The sequence below is a fragment of the Bufo gargarizans genome, chromosome 10 (genome assembly GCF_014858855.1).
Source record: "Bufo gargarizans isolate SCDJY-AF-19 chromosome 10, ASM1485885v1, whole genome shotgun sequence".
In the NCBI taxonomy this organism is placed as follows: domain Eukaryota; kingdom Metazoa; phylum Chordata; class Amphibia; order Anura; family Bufonidae; genus Bufo; species Bufo gargarizans.
Genome location: NC_058089.1, coordinates 80,416,368 through 80,432,947, shown reverse-complemented (window position 1 = coordinate 80,432,947; position 16,580 = coordinate 80,416,368).

Genomic DNA, 16,580 nt, shown 5'->3' with positions numbered 1-16,580 from the left:
AAGGAGTGATATATATAGCATCGTGCCCATGTCCTAAATTGTACGTGGGCAAAACTATCCAGGAATTGAGACGCCGTATCTCTGGCCATATGAGCTCGATAGAAACAGGGAAAGACACACCAATTGCCAGGCATGTTAAATATATGCATGGCAACAATAATAAAATCCTACGTTTCTGGGGCATAGAAAAACTAAATATGGGTCCCAGAGGAGGCAACCTGGATAGAAAACTCCTACAGAGTGAGGCAAGATGGATCCAGAGACTAAATACCATGAGCCCCAATGGATTGAACGAAGGATTTACCTTCACAGCGTTTATATGAATAAACTGAATTATTATAAGAAAATAAATAATCAAAAAAGATAAATTATCACTTGTGTTAATAAAAGTAATTCTATATAAGATAATATAGAAAATAACCACTAATGAACCAATATGTAGCAGCAAAAATATAATGGAGCATATCCATCTAGACTATAGAAAATATGCGGTCATAATAGTAAGTAATTATAATCAAGTCGGTAAGTTTAATCAGAGTCAGTATTATATGTGCCTAAATTATATTGAGGTAATGAAGAAGGTCAGAATTATAAGACATATCTTGAAATTTGAGCACGATGACCAAATCAATTATAACCGTACGGCTTGGACTGTAATGATGGTATCTTCCTGATAACATCAAGGGGATTTCTCTAGTACAAATATAATATAAATAAGTTCTAGTAGACCAGAGTCAAGATGACCCCTAATAGTGGAATCGATAGAATAAATCTCCTTTCTAGATCATGTACTGAGTAGGAAATATAAGGAAAGTATCTATCAAGAAAAATCTAAACCCCGATATACCTTACTTATGCCTTTGGGATCGGGAAAGAATCCATGCGCAGCCATTTAGATGTAAGTAGACTTCTAAAGGAAAAAAGAGAAAAAAAGAAAAATTATAAGCTCTTATATATGCGCAAAAAATTCAAAGTAATCATATATGCGCATTGATGACATCAAAAATAAGTATCATCAAAAATAAGTATCAAATCAAAGTTTAGATATAAATGCACATAACAGTCACTGAAAAAAGACATAAGCCCCGATGGAAGTACATACTATAACAAAGATATATTTAAAAGAATACACAATCTCTATGTAAGTGTTACTATAGCTACAAAAATGATACTGAGATTTGATGCAATAAAGCGCACATAACAGCTATATATGAAAGACATTAAGTCTTGATGTAAGCGCATATAACAGTTATGATAATAAAAAGACATTAAACCCGATGTAGCGCATACAACAGCTACTAAAAACATACTAAGTCCTGACGCAGGCGCACATAACAGTCACAAAAAAAAACACTATGTCTCGACGCAAGCGCACTTAACAGAAAAAGTAAAAAAGCAACTAAGTATCGAACGCAAGCGCATAAGAAACATTGTAATTAGCTGACAACTATACCATCTTGACTGACGAAAACGTATTTGAATGGTCGAATTGCATGCTCTTCAACATGAGAGATAATCCTATTGGACACTACTGAGCGGAAACCCGCCCCATAGACATATAAATCTCTACAAACGAAACACTCGTGTTGTCAGTAGCTCCTTACCCCCCTGAAGAAGCCGCATCTCGCGGTGAAACATGTCGGGGGAGCTGCACCAATAGTTTTTAATGAATATGATAGGGCAAAAGAATGACTACTGAACTGTACATAGATACGTACACTACAGGGTCAGCTAATAGGTAAAAGTGTGGGCGGTAGGAGCCGCAGTGAGTGCCAGATACATATTGCACTCGGTCTAATAAAGCACTTTAGGTAGGGCACTAACCCCAAAAGCGATAGTTGCAAGGTGTCTGATGTCGGCTGACATTACAGACACGCACTTCGCAATCTCTTGCAAGAGATAACCAAGATCTTAGCTCACTCCTAGACGAGCAGTGGGTTATTAAGCCTATAGCCCCCTAACAATTTGCCCTTCATATCGAGTTTTAAATCTATATTTTTTTTGTGGCTATATTGTTTATTAAAAGAAAAATAAAAGTTATATTTTAGTAAGAAAAAAACTAGAGAAAAGGCCAGAAACAGGAATTATAGTCTACGACTATTGAAATCGTATCTTTGACCTCCTGGGTCCATAGGATCATCTGTAAATATCACATAGATTTTTAGCCGCTGATTCTACTATAATGGGAAAGAGCTGTTCCGTTTTACACCATCTCCTGTTTTCACATACAATATGTTACAAAAGTGAGTACACCCTCACATTTTTGTAAATATTTTATTACATCTTTTCATGGGACAACACTGAAGATATGACACTGTGATACAATGTAAAGTAGTCAGCGTAGAGCTTGTATAACTGTGTAAATTTGGTGTGCCATCAAAATAACTCAACACAGCCATTAATGTCTAAACCGCTGGCAACAAAAGTGAGTACACCCCTAAGTGAAAATGGCCAAATTGTGCCCAAAGCGTCAATATTTTGTGTGGTCACCATTACTTACCAGCACTGCCTTAACTCTTTTGGGCATGGAGTTCACTAGAGCTTCACAGGATGCCACTGGGATACTCTTCCAATCCTCCATGACGACATCACGGAGCTGGTGGATGTTAGAAACCTTCTGTTTGAGGATGGGTTTAGGTCTGGAGATATGATTGGCCAGCCCAGCATCTTTACCCTCAGTTTCTTTAGCAAGGCAGTGATTGTCTTAGAGGTGTGTTTGGGGTCGTTATCATTTTGGAATACTGCCCTTCGGCACAGGTTCCCAAGGGAGGAGATCATTTTCTGCTTCAGTATGTCACAGTACATGTTGGCATTCAAAGTTCCCTCAATGAACTGTAGATGCCCACAGCCGGAAGCACTCATGAAGCCCCAAACCATGACACTCCCACCACAATGCTTGACTCTAAACAAGACACTTGTCTTTGTAATTCTCACCTGTTTGCCGCCACATGCTTGACATCATCTGAACCAAATACGTTTATCTTGGTTTCATCAGGCCACAGGACATGGTTCCAGTAATCTATGTCTTTAGTCTGCTTGTCTTCAGCAAACTGTTTGTGTGCTTCCTTGTGCATCATCTTTAGAAGAGGTTTCCTTCTAAGACGACCAATTTGATTCAGTGTGTGGCGTATGGTCTGAGCACAGACAGGCCCCCACCCCTTTAACCTCTGCAGCAATGCTGGCAACACTCATACATCTATTTTGAAAAGACAACCTCTGGATATGACATTGAGCACGTGCACTCAACTTCTTTGGTCGACCATGGAGAGGCCTGTTCTGAGTGAAAACTGTCTTTTTAAACTGCTGTATGGTCTTGGCCACCATGCTGCAGCTCAGCTTCAGGGTGTTGGCAATCTTCTTATAGCCTATGCCATATTTATGTAGAGCAACACTTCTTTTTTTCAGATCCCCAGAGAGTTTTTTGCCAAGAGGTGCCATGTTGAACTTCCAGTGACCAGTAAGAGTGAGTGTGAGAGCAATAACACCAAATTTAACACACCTGCTCCCCATTCACACCTGAGACTTGTAACATTAACAAGTCACATGACACCAAGTAGGGAAAATGGCTAATTGGTCACAATTTGGACATTTTCACCTAGGGGTGTCCTTATTTTTATTGCCAGCAGTTTAGACATTAATGGCTGTGTGTTGAGTTATTTTGAGGGCACACCAAATTTACGTTATACAAGCTGTACACGACTACTTTACATTGTATCAAAGTGTCATATCATTAGTGTTGTCCCGTGAAAATATAGTGGGGAGGGTGTCAGCAGTAAGTTTGTGTTGAAGTCACTGGTTATTTTTCCCTTCTTCTGATCCATTCTAAGAACAACCCCAAAAAAACTGATTCTGTCCTATGAGCTTTCACACAGTTAGTATTTGGTCAGTAATTAATCAGTATTTGTAAGGCAAAAACAGGAGTGGGTCCAAAACAGAGAAGACGTGTGATAGAAATATTTGCATGTCTTAAGTGTTCTGGACCCACTCCTGCTTTTGGCTTCCAAATCATGCTAAAAGCCTAATACAAAATGCTGACCGTGTGAGTGAAGCCTTATGGATGCTCCAAAGACAGGATCCGTTGTGTTTTTTAGCTTTCGGTTCTTCTGAAGGATCAAAAAAAGGGTAAAATAAATGGTGATGTCAACAAGGCCAAACAGGGACACTAGTGGCCCCAGAACAGATTGGTGTGGGTGGCAACAGCATGAGGAGTCAACATAATGGCCCAGTCAAAGAGTGGGGAGGGTGTCAACAGCATGAGGAGTCAATATAGTGGTACAGTCACAGAATGGGGAGGGTGGCAACAGCATGAGAAGTCAACATAGTGGCCCATTCACAGAGTGAGGGGGGCAACAGCAGTGTCATTAACAGCACATGAATGTGGAAGCATCAGAACAGTGGCTGAAGCACCTGGCCAGAAGTAACGGGCCATTTTTCACAATGTTCTGGTGTAGCAGCATTCTACAGTCAGAACATTACTGCCAGAATGATCTAGTCTGCTGCATCAGGCACCGGTGTGTGGAAATCCTTGCTTATCCACGCCTGATTCATCTTTAGAAAGGTTAATCTCTCAACATATTGTGTTGAAAGGTTAGTTCGCTTTGGGGTACCTATGCCTGCAGCTGACCTAAACACCTGCTCTGATGCCACACTACTGGCCGTGCATTAAAGCTTGTACAGGGCAAACTTGGATAGTTGCGGCCACAATTCAAGTTTCGCTGCCCAGTAGCCCAGGGGATCTTAGATGTGGGATAACAAGGTGCACTCCAAGTATGCCACCACCTGCTCAAGTATGCCACCACCCACCACCTGTTTAGTCCCCACAGCTAGATTTATCAGCATCTGCTCCAGAACGTGAAGGAGTGGAATGACATGGCGTCTGACAAATAAAGTGGCCTCCTCAAAGGACCTGGGCAAACAGCAGGTGTCACGCTTGAACTGCCACTGGCTAATGTCGAAGTTACACAGAGGAGTACTCCAGAAATCATTCACGGTCTTTTGCTGCTCATATAGTCACTCCAAGATGTGGAGGGTGGTGTTCCAACGTGTGGAAACGTCACATATGAGGCGATGTTGGAGAACACCATTCTGCCTTTGCAGCTCAAGGACGACATGTTTTGCACAGTAAGAGTGGCTAAAGTGCATGCATAGTTTCCTGGCCATTTTCAAGATGTCTTGCAGCTGGGTGGAAGACTTCAGGATGAGGAGGTAGAGTTCTACACTGGTACCAGATTCACATCATGAGAACGTGGAAGTGGCATTGCCATCACCTGAACAAATTGCTGGTGTACCTGGGCAAGAACCACATTTATCCAGTGGGCCGTAAAGGATATGTATTGTCCTTGACCATTACAGCTCCACTTGTCGGCAATGCCATGAACTGTACCAGGTAGCGACAGGCTCAAGGACTGGCCCACCTTCTGCTGTATGTGTTTTAGAGAAGTAATGCCGGCTTGGGACTCTCTACTTTGGCTCGGCACAACATGGAAACAGAAGGACTGCAGTACCATCAATTTGGCCAGGAGCATGTTTAGCTTCTGCGTCATTGGATGAGTCGACACATACTGTTGTTTCTTTGCAATCGTTTCGGTGATCGATTGCTGGGGAAATGCATGATGAGGAGTACCACTACATAGGCACCACGGTTTTCCCATGTTATAAGGGAAAATAATAATGATCGGGTCCCCATCCTGATCGTCACCTAGCAACCATGCCTGAAAATCGCACCGCATCCGCACTTGCTTGCGGATGCTTACGATTTTCGCGCAACCCCATTCATTTCTTGTAAATTCTTTTATTTTTGAAAAAGTTTAAGATTACAAACATGAGAGTAACGTCACTCTCAGTAAATATAAGGAAGCATATATATAAATAATGCAAATCACATAATGAAAAATGGGGAATAAGGGCTCTTTCACACTTGCGTTCTTGTCTTCCGGCATAGAGTTCCGCCGTCGGGGCTCTATGCCGGAAGAATCCTGATCAGGATTATCCTAATGCATTCTGAATGGAGTGAAATCCGTTCAGGATGCATCAGGATGTCTTCAGTTCCGGAACGGAACGTTTTTAGGCCGGAGAAAATACCACAGCATGCTGCGCTTTTTGCTCCGGCCAAAAATCCTGAAGACTTGCCGCAAGGCCGGATCCGGAATTATTGCCCATTGAAAGGCATTGATCCGGATCTGGCCTTAAGCTAAACGTCGTTTCGGCGCATTGCCAGATACGACGTTTAGCTTTTTCTCAATGGTTACCATGGCTGCCGGGATGCTAAAGTCCTGGCAGCCATGGTAAAGTGTAGTGGGGAGCGGGGGAGCAGCATACTTACCGTCCGTGCGGCTCCCGGGGCGCTCCAGAGTGACATCAGGGCGCCCCAGGCGCATGGATGACGTGATCGCATGGCACGTCATCCATGCGCATGGGACACTCTGACGTCATTCTGGAGCTCCCCGGGAGCTGCGCGGACTGTAAGTATGTTGCTCCCCCGCTCCCCGCTCCTACTATGGCAACCAGGACTTTAATAGCGTCCTGGCTGCCATAGTAACACTGAAAGCATTTTGAAGACGGATCCGTCTTCAAATGCTTTCAGTACACTTGCGTTTTTCCGGATCCGGCGTGTACCTCCGGCAAGTGGAGTACACGCCGGATCCGGACGACGCAAGTGTGAAAGAGGCCTAAGAGAAAAAAGTCAATGTATAAACAACAATTAGCATTACATAGAATACCAATTTAACTATTAAGTGTAACTTTATTTTGTAGAACTAGGGTGAGTGATGGGACAGTGGAGAGTTAGGGAAAAGGGGGGGAGGGAAAGGAGAAAAAAAGGGGGGAAGGAAGGGAGAGGAAGTGAAGAGTAAGTACCAGTCAGGAACTCAGTGAATATTTCTCATGTTTCAGAAAAAAAAAGGATATTGAAGATGTTGAAACCCCATTCTGTGTTACGTGAAAAACGCACAAAGAGGAGCATGCTGCGATTTTCACACAATGCACAAGTGATGCGTGAAAATCACTGCTCATGTGCACAGCCCCATAGAAATGAATGGGTCCGGATTCAGTGCGGGTGCAATGCGTTCACCTCACGCATTGCACCCGCGCGGAAATCTCGCCCGTGTGAAAGGGGCCTAAAGGTCTCCCTAAATGTTTATGTGCCAGATGGCGGTGGATCGTGTGGGAGGCAGAGGGACCGACAAGGGGCTCCTCGCTCGCACGGAAGTCTGTGGGCAGGAAGAGCGGAGCTCCGGGACTTTATCCCCGTCCATCCAGCCAATCACAGGCGATCCTGAGAGGTGGCGTCACTGCCACCTCACAGGATCTACGGAGGGCTATAGGTGGTGTATATTACACCTCCGATCACCCTCCTATTCCGGGTCATCGAGACCCGAATGACCCGGAAACCCTGCAAACCGCAAGTCTGAATTGACCTGCAGTTTCCAGCGATCGCCGATACGGGGGTGGGTCACAGGACCCCCCTCGGCATTGTCACAGGGTGCCTGCTGAATGATTTCAGCAGGCACCCTGTTCTTATCACCGCCGGCCGCGCCCTGTGTCCTTAAGGACTCATACATCAGGGAGTACATGTACGCCCTGTGTCCGTAAGAGGTTAAACAAGGTGGACACCTCAATAAAAGTACAAATAGAAAGTTTATTCACTGCAATTTGAGAATTAAGGCCTAATAGAATTGCTTATCTAATAAACAATGTGGACACCCCAATAACAGTAAAATTAGAAAGCTTATTCACCCCAATTTGAGAATCGAGGCCTAATAGAGTTGCTTATCTATTAAACAAGGAGGACCCCATTTAATTAAATAGCTATGTGCCCTACACAGGGATTGATGCAAATTGCGCTGTCTCTTATGGATCCATAGTAACATAGTAATATAGTATATATGGCCGAAAAAAAGTTTGGCCTTTTATCCTGGAAGTTGATCCAGAGGAAGGCAAAAAAAAAAAAAAACTGTGAGGTAGAAGCCAATTTCCCCCACTTAAGGGGAAAAAAATTCCTTCCCGACTGCAATCAGGCAATCAGAATAACTTCCTGGATCAATGACCCCTCTCAAGTAGCTATAGCCTGTAATATTATTACACTCCAGAAATACATCCAGGCCCTTCTTGAACTCTTTTAGTGAACTCACCATCACCACCTCCTCAGGCAGAGAGTTCCATAGTCTCACTGCTCTTACCATAAAGAATCCTCTTGTATGTTTGTGTACAAACCTTCTTTCCTCCAAACGCAGAGGATGTCCCTTCGACACAGTCCTGTGGATAAAGAGATGATGGGAGAGATCTCTGTACTGACCCCTGATATATTTATTCATAGTTATTAGACCTCCCCTCAGTCGTCTTTTTTCTAAAGTGAATAACCTTAATGTTGATAATCTTTCAGGGTACTGTAGTCTCCCCATTCCAGTTATGAAGTGAGTGAATAACCAGAATGTTCAGTGTCAGACTGGGGTACCTAGGGCCCACTAGTAAAATTTATTTTGGGGACCCACTGTATGGATACATTCAAATATAATAAATATTCTAACAAGTTTTTTATATGAACATAGGCTGGTTGAGGTGCGGTAAATTGAATATATATATATGTAGTGCAGTAAGTCTACTGTGTTATGTGCCACTTGTGCAGGGGGTGGGAGACTATCACTGAGCCAGTTACTTACCCACATGCAGACATTTTCTCCAAGTCCAAGCATTCTCATTTTATATACTAACCTTTTATGTGCTACTGTCACGGCTGGGGATGGGGGAAACCCTCAGCCGTGCGATGGTGGAAGATGGTCGCTGCTTGACCAGGACAACAGGATTAGGGAGCAGGTCACCTCCTATCGCGTCCCTAACCTGACCGTAACTCCTAGCTGCATGGGCCGACCTTTAAGGTAGGAGGACCCATGCTCAGGAACCTCAGAGCCCTAACTCACCCTCCGACCGGTCCCTGGACTAGGAGTCAGGGTAAGACAACCTGTTCCTTCTGGATACAGAGGAACAGGAGTCTCACTGGCCAAGCTGCATGGAAGGGAGAACAAATACAACCTATGGCAATGGCAGGCACTTGCCACAAACATAACACTCACCTGCCACAGACACAAAGCCTGGAACCCATGTGGAAGTACAGCCCACAGACAACAGGACTCAGCACACAACACACAGGAACCCAGGACCATAGGTGCAATAAAGAAACATAAAACCAAACCCATCTTCAAGACACCAAATGACATTGTTATTTTGCTATGGCCAGAAGGATGGCCCCCACTGGCAGTTGGTAAGTAACCAGGAGGATGTCTCAAGCCAGCATGGCTGAAGCACCCTCTCTGGCAACTGCCTACAACTGAGGCTTTATAGGGCCAAGAGGCCACACCCAACAATCAGACACACCCCGTGACTCACACACACAGAAAGGGAGTTAACCCTTCCAAAACCACAGAAGGGAAAACACAACATAAAGGGGAAGTGTCCAAATCCAGCACACACTGTGGCTGTGGCCGCCGGCAACGACATGGGTGGCAACTATGTCCTGGGAGTCAGCCCGAAGGCCGGGACAGTGCCACCATATGTACAACTCCAACCAAACGTTGCCACGGGCAACCACAGTGTAGGAAAGATGTCGGTGCACACCACACATAAACAAAGTGCACACAGACATACCAAAAGTGCTTACAAACACGCACACAACTCCAAGGGAACCGCACACATACCTGTTGTCTGCAGCAACCGCACCTGAGGCCAACAACATTATGCCTCCAGCTGCGGTTGACACTACAACCCAAACCGCGGGCAACTGTATGCGACTCCCAAGGAGTCACGGCCATAACATGGTCGTGACACTCCCACCCCTAAAAGCCCCCCCCCACCAAAAAAAAAAAACTTGTGAGGGACTCAGACAAGGGGATAGGAGAAGGGAACGTCCACTCTCAGGACAAGGTTCCCAGGAAGTCGCTGCCAGCTGCATCCTCTCCCAGCACACACTCAGCCAGTCCAGCGAGGCCTGCAGCCCGACACAGGAGAGAGAACCACTGAGAATGGACGAGGGGACTCTCCACTCACGTCCCCACTCTAGTCGCTGCCAGCAGACACTCCTAACCAGCACGCAGCCGGACCACTTACAGAATGCTGCCAGCAAACGACCAGAGATGGGAACATGGAGAGGGACGAGGGATCACCAACACGGACACGGAAGGTAAGGTGGCAGGGAATAAGCCACCAACCAGGCCATTAACGGTGATCCCCCCGGAATGCTCTCCCTCCGGAGAACGCGCATGCAGGCCACAAGAGGATGGCACTGCATGCTGAACCCTATTTCGAAGGTGTGCATACCGCACACCAAACAAACACCACAACTGCAAGATAAAATTAGGGGACGCCTAACGAGGCAACGGTGAAGAGAAGGCAGGGAACGCCACTCACCGCGCCTTCAGCGGCGAAACCCCCACAACGCTCTCCCTCCGGAGAACGCGCATGCACCCCATCCGCAGATGGCAGTACATGCTTCACCCTCTTTCGAGGGAGACCAAGTGAGGAGCCTTTCTGGTCATACTGTCACGGCTGGGAATGGGGGAAACCCTCAGCCGTGCGATGGTGGAAGATGGTCGCTGCTTGACCAGAACAACAGGATTAGGGAGCAGGTCACCTCCTATCACATCCCTAACCTGACCCTAACTACTAGCTGCATGGGCCGACCTTTAAGGTAGGAGGACCCATGCTCAGGAACCTCGGAGCCCTAACTCACCCTCCGACCGGTCCCTGGACTAGGAGTCAGGGTAAAACAACCTGTTCCTTCTGGATACAGAGGAACAGGAGTCTCACTGGCCAAGCTGCATGGAAGGGAGAACAAATACAACCTATGGCAATGGCAGGCACTTGCCACAAACATAACACTCACCTGCCACAGACACAAAGCCTGGAACCCATGTGGAAGTACAGCCCACAGACAACAGGACTCAGCACACAACACACAACACATGGGAACCCAGGACCATAGGTGCAATAAAGAAACATAAAACCAAACCCATCTTCAAGACACCAAATGACATTGTTATTTTGCTATGACCAGAAGGATGGCCCCCACTGGCAGTTGTTAAGTAACCAGGAGGATGTCTCCAGCCAGCATGGCTGAAGCACCCTCTCTGGCAACTGCCTACAACTGAGGCTTTATAGGGCCAAGAGGCCACACCCAACAATCAGACACACCCCGTGACTCACACACACAGAAAGGGAGTTAACCCTTCCAAAACCACAGAAGGGAAAACACAACATAAAGGGGAAGTGTCCAAATCCAGCACACACTGTGGCTGTGGCCGCCGGCAACGACATGGGTGGCAACTATGTCCTGGGAGTCAGCCCGAAGGCCGGGACAGTGCCACCATATGTACAACTCCAACCAAACGTTGCCACGGGCAACCACAGTGTAGGAAAGATGTCGGTGCACACCACACATAAACAAAGTGCACACAGACATACCAAAAGTGCTTACAAACACGCACACAACTCCAAGGGAACCGCACACATACCTGTTGTCCGCAGCAACTGCACCTGAGGCTCCCAAGGAGTCACGGCCATAACATGGTCGTGACAGGTACAGTGTCAAATGTTTTGTAGAAGTCCAGATATACGACATCCATTGATTCGCTGCTGTCAAGTCTAGAACTTACCTCCTTATAGAAACTGATTAAATTAGTTTGACCTGACCGATCCTTCATGAAGCCATGCTGATATGGCGTTATTTGCTTAATTTCATTGAGGTACTCCAAGATAGCATTGCTTAAAAAACCTTTAAACAGTTTACCCACGATAGATGTTAAACTTACCGGCCTTTTACTTTCCGGGCTCTGTTTTTGGACCCTTTTTGAATATTGGCACCACATTTGCTATGCGCCAATCCTGTGGAACACTCCCTGTCAGCAGGGCCATCTTTAATATTGATTGGACCCTGGGCAATAATTTACTTGGGCCCCCTGGATCCCGCCTTCCCACACCCTAGCATGCAATCATGCCCTCCACCACAACACACACACAATAAAAAAAACTACACCCACCTTGTAGAGTAGTAAATTTTAATAATGATAAGTGGCCACTAGAGGTGTTCCTTGGCAGTAATGTAAATACAGACTTTTTTTCTGAAAAGGCTGTGTTTACATTAAGAAAGTTGCAGAAACATGCTATGGACACCAGAACTACTACGTTTAGCTGTTGTGGTTCTGGTTATTATAGTGTCCCTTAATATAGAGGGGGAAAAAAACAATCAGCACAAAATTTTCAAATAAAATGGCTGTATCATTACTCTAAAAATTAAAAAAAGCACAACTTCTGACACAAATATATAGTATTTTGTAGAGAATTTTTTTATTGTTTACAGTGTACAGATAGTACTGTACTACTAACCCCTCCATCCACTCCTACATACAGGGTTAATACTGTGCCACATACCTCTTACATCCAGTGACATCTCTTTGATGCAGATGTTCTCTTTCCTCGTCTTCTCCTTTCAGACCTTTAGACCAGACCACCATTTTTCAGCCATTTCTCGTCTCTGCAGTTTGACAAACAAAATCTTAGTTTACTACTTTTCTACAGTGGGATGCGAAAGTTTGGGCAACCTTGTTAATCGTCATGATTTTCCTGTATAAATCGTTGGTTGTTACGATAAAAAATGTCAGTTAAATATATCATATAGGAGACACACACAGTGATATTTGAGAAGTGAAATTAAGTTTATTGGATTTACAGAAAGTGTGCTATAATTGTTTAAACAAAATTAGGCAGGTGCATAAATTTGGGCACCACAAAAAAGAAATGAAATCAATATTTAATAGATCCTCCTTTTGCAGAAATTACAGCCTCTAAACGCTTCCTGTAGGTTCCAATGAGAGTCTGGATTCTGGTTGAAGGTATTTTGGACCATTCCTCTTTACAAAACATCTTTAGGTCATTCAGGTTTGATTGCTTCCGAGCATGGACAGCTCTCTTTAAGTCACACCACAGATTTTCAATTATATTCAGGTCTGGGGACTGAGATGGCCATTCCAGAACATTGTACTTGTTCCTCTGCATAAATGCCTTAGTGGATTTTGAGCAGTGTTTAGGGTCGTTGTCTTGTTGTAGATCCAGCCCCGGCGCAGCTTCAGCTTTGTCACTGATTCCTGGACATTGGTCTCCAGAATCTGCTGATACTGAGTGGAATCCATGCATCCCTCAACTTTGACAAGATTCCCAGTCCCTGCACTGGTTACACAGCCCCACAGCATGATGGAACCACCACCATATGTTACTGTAGGTAGCAGGTGTTTTTCTTGGAATGCTGTGTTCTTTTTCCTCCATGCATAACGCCCCTTGTTATGGCCAAATAACTCAATTTTAGTTTCATCAGTCCACAGCACCTTATTCCAAAATGAAGCTGGCTTGTCCAAATGTGCTTTAGCCCACCTCAAGTGGCACTTTTTGTGCTGTGGGTGGAGAAAAGCCTTCCTCTGTATCACTCTCGCATACAGCATCTCCTTGTGTAAAGTGCGCCGAATGGTTAAACGATGCACAGTGACTCCATCTGCAGCAAGATGATGTTGTAGGTCTTTGGTGCTGGTCTGTGGGTTGACTCTGACTGTTCTCACCATTCGTCGCTTCTGTCTATCCGAGATTTTTCTTGGTCTGCCACTTCGAGCCTTAACTTGAACTGAGCCTGTGGTCTTCCATTTCCTCAATATGTTCCTAACCGTGGAAACAGACAGCTGAAATCTCTGAGACAGCTTTCTGTATCCTTCCCCTACACCATGATGGTGAACAATCTTCGTCTTCAGGTCATTTGAGAGTTGTTTTGAGACCCCCATGTTGCTACTCTTCAGAGAAAATTAAAAGAGGAGGGAAACTTACAATTGACCCCCTAAAATACTCTTTCTTATAATTGGATTCACCTGTGTATGTAGGTCAGGGGTCACTGAGCTTACCAAGATAATTTGAGTTCCAATAATTAGTTCTAAAGGTTTTGGAATCAATAAAATGACAACAGTGCCCAAATTTATGCACCTGCCTAATTTTGTTTAAACAATTATAGCACACTTTCTGTAAATCCAATAAACTTCATTTCACTTCTCAAATATCACTGTGTGTGTCTCCTATATGATATATTTAACTATAATTTTTTATCGTAACAACCAACGATTTATACAGGAAAATCATGACGATTAACAAGGTTGCCCAAACTTTCGCATCCCACTGTATCATCCTCCCATCTTCTGGACAAATCATCCTACCACCCCTAATACTGTGCCGCTGTGCTCCCCAATACTATACTGCAGAAACAGATAAACCCCCTGATAATAGTAGTACCATGCAGATAGTGCCCTTCAATAATTATTGGCACACTGTGCCCTAAAATAACTGTGCCCAGCAAATAGTGCCCCTTACACTAATAGTGTAAACATAATATCCCCCAATAATAATTGTGGTAAGCTGATACTGTGTCAAGGTGCCCCCACAGTAATAGTGCTCCCAAAAGTCCCACCAATAGGAATAATTCTCTGCTAGAGCACACATGGTAGTAATAGTGCTCCTACAATACCCCCAACATGTCCCCACTGTGGCCCAGTAGTAATAATGCTCCCATAGTGCCCATACTAGTAATCATGTTCCCCATAGACCCCCAGTAGTAATAAAGCCCATCATAATGCCCCCCAGTAGTAATAATTCTCCTTATAATGTGCCAGTGCAAAAAGAACCCCCTTTTAATGCCCCCAGTTGAGCTAATGTCCCCATAGTGCCCTCATAATGTGCCAGTATAAAATATCCCTATATAGTGCCCCCAGTAAATGCCTCATAGTGCTCCTCTCCCCCCTTTTTTCTAGTGCCCCCATAATGTACAAGTATAAAAATCCCCATATATAGTGCCCCAGTAGATGCCCCCGGTGTCCGCCATAATTTGCAAGTATAAAATACCCCTTCTTAGTGCCCCCCATAGATGAGCCCATAGTACTCCTCTCTCCCCTTCCCCATAGTACCCACCATATTGTGCTCCAGTATAACAAGTGCCCCAATAGATGCCCCCAATCATATGCCAGTAACAAGTACCCCATAAATGCCCCCCAACCATGTGCCAGTAACAAGTACCCCCACAAATGCCCCCAATCATGTGCCAGTAACAAGTGCCCCATAGATGCCACCAATCATGTGCCAGTAGCAAGTGCCCCCATAGATTCCCCCAATAATGTGCCAGTAACAAGTACCCCAATAACATAGTAACATAGTAACATAGTACATAAGGCCGAAAAAAGACATTTGTCCATCCAGTTCGGCCTGTCATCCTGCAAGTTGATCCAGAGGAAGGAAAAAAAAACTGTGAGGTACAAGCCAATTTTCCTCACTTTAGGGGAATAAAAAATTCCTTCCCGACTCCAATCAGGCAATCAGAATAACTCCCTGGATCAACGACCCCTCTCTAGTGGCTATAGCCTGTAATATTATTACACTCCAGAAATACATCCAGGCCCCTCTTGAATTCCTTTATTGTACTCACCATCACCACCTCCTCAGGCAGAGAGTTCCATAGTCTCACTGCTCTTACCATAAAGAATCCTCTTCTATGTTTGTGTACAAACCTTCTTTCCTCCAGACGCAGAGGATGTCCCCTCGTCACAGTCCTGGGGATAAACAGATGATGGGATAGATCTCTGTACTGACCTCTGATATATTTATACATAGTAATTAGATCTCCCCTCAGTCGTCTTTTTTCTAAAGTGAATAACCCTAATTTTGATAATCTTTCAGGGTACTGTAGTTGCCCCAATAGATGCCCCCAATCATGTGCCAGTAACAGGTGCCCCCATAGATGCTCCCCAATCATGTGCCAGTAACAGGTGCCCCCACAGATGCCCCCCAATCATGTGCCAGTAGTAGTACCATATAAAAAAATAAACACTTATACTTACCTCCATCAGGCTGGCAGCGATGTGATGCAGGCCTCTTCCAGCCTGTGTCCAGCGCTGTACGGCTCAGGCGGCGCGATTATGTCATTGCGCCGCCTGCACTGGCCTCTGATAGGCTGCAGGCCTATTGCCTGCAGCCTATCAGAGGAACAGGGAAGGGAGACACCTCTCCCTCCCCTGCCCCGCCACATCACTTCCATCTGTATCACTGTCCTGAAGACGGCGATACAGATGACTATGGAGATGAGCGCTTCCACAATGGAAGCACTCATCTCCCTGTGCCCTGCCACTACCCCACACATCACCAGTGGCCAGCAGGGCTCAAGAGGCAGCTGAGTTGGGCCCCCAGGCAGCTGCCCCTTTTGCTCCACGTTAAAGATGGCCCTGCCTGTCAGCATAGAGTCATTACTTAATTCTCTTAGGATACAGAGTGTATGCCATCCGGTCCTGGCGGCTTCTCTATTTTAATCTTTTTAAGACGCCGCTGTACTTCTTCCTGGGTCAGACAGGGCACTTTTAATGGGGAATTAACTCAGTGAATGCTAGTGTTGATCGCGAATATTCGGAAAGCAAATTTTTATTGTGAATATCGGCACTTCTAGAATTCCCGAATATTTAGAATATAGTGCTATATATTCGTAAAGACAAATATTCGTTTTTTTTTTTTTTTTAACACAG